Genomic DNA, 863 nt, shown 5'->3' on the forward strand with positions numbered 1-863 from the left:
TTAAGATACTGTAGTTATTTTCTTAATTTGTCATGACAGATGTTTGCATCATGACAACTTTATAAAAAAAAATGGCCACAATGTTTAAGAGGTTTAAAATAAACAGTAGCATAGTTTGTGATAATACTTGGTATTTCTTTGGTGCTGTTAAAACCACCACAACAAACCTGTAGCTCTTTTATGAAATAGTAATAAATCGCATTTTAAATCGCAAATCGCAGTTTTGATCAGAAAAATCGCAATTAGATTTTTTCTCCAAATCGTGCAGCCCTAGGTGTGCAGAAGGGGGAAAATGCTTGTTTTGACATCTGATAATGACTTAATACGAAGAGGTTTCTAATTTAGAAACTAAAAAGGTTTTAGAGGTTTTCCATCAGCTGTTTCATAAGCAGTAGTCATATTTCAATTCACTTGACTAGAAGAGTAATACACTTGTTGACAGCATGCGAGTTATTATTACTAAATTAAATGGACACTGATTTTTTCAACATCAAGGTTTTAGACTTAATTTTATATATAAATTAAAAAAATTAGCCTACATAATTCAATTTAAAAAAACATTAAAGCAGTCTCTTGATTAATGGGAATCATGAACTGCATGGACTAGGGCTGTGTATCACCAGCAAAGTCACGATACGATACATATCACGATACAGATGCCACGATACGATACGTATCACGATACGGACTGCACTGAATTTCACCTCAGCAGAATTTAGTAAAACAGCTATTTATTCATAAAAAAGCACAGCCAGCGAAGGATTGGACAACTGTTTTGAACGAGTGCACCTTTTTTAACAACCAAAAAAATGGCTGTTTCGTTGTCTGTTGAGGAAGTACAGACGTTCCTCTCGTTGATAGCA

General features: G+C 33.7%; 1 protein-coding gene across 3 annotated transcripts in view; it reads left to right on the forward strand.

The window, feature by feature from the left end:
* The window catches only part of LOC107720043 (epsin-2-like), a 34,282-nt gene that overhangs the window by 10,435 nt on the left and 22,984 nt on the right, over positions 1-863 (forward strand). The gene's annotated exons all lie outside the window — the stretch shown is intronic.

The sequence above is a fragment of the Sinocyclocheilus rhinocerous genome, unplaced genomic scaffold (assembly GCF_001515625.1).
Source record: "Sinocyclocheilus rhinocerous isolate Xijiao unplaced genomic scaffold, SAMN03320098_v1.1 scaffold273, whole genome shotgun sequence".
NCBI classification, from domain to species: domain Eukaryota; kingdom Metazoa; phylum Chordata; class Actinopteri; order Cypriniformes; family Cyprinidae; genus Sinocyclocheilus; species Sinocyclocheilus rhinocerous.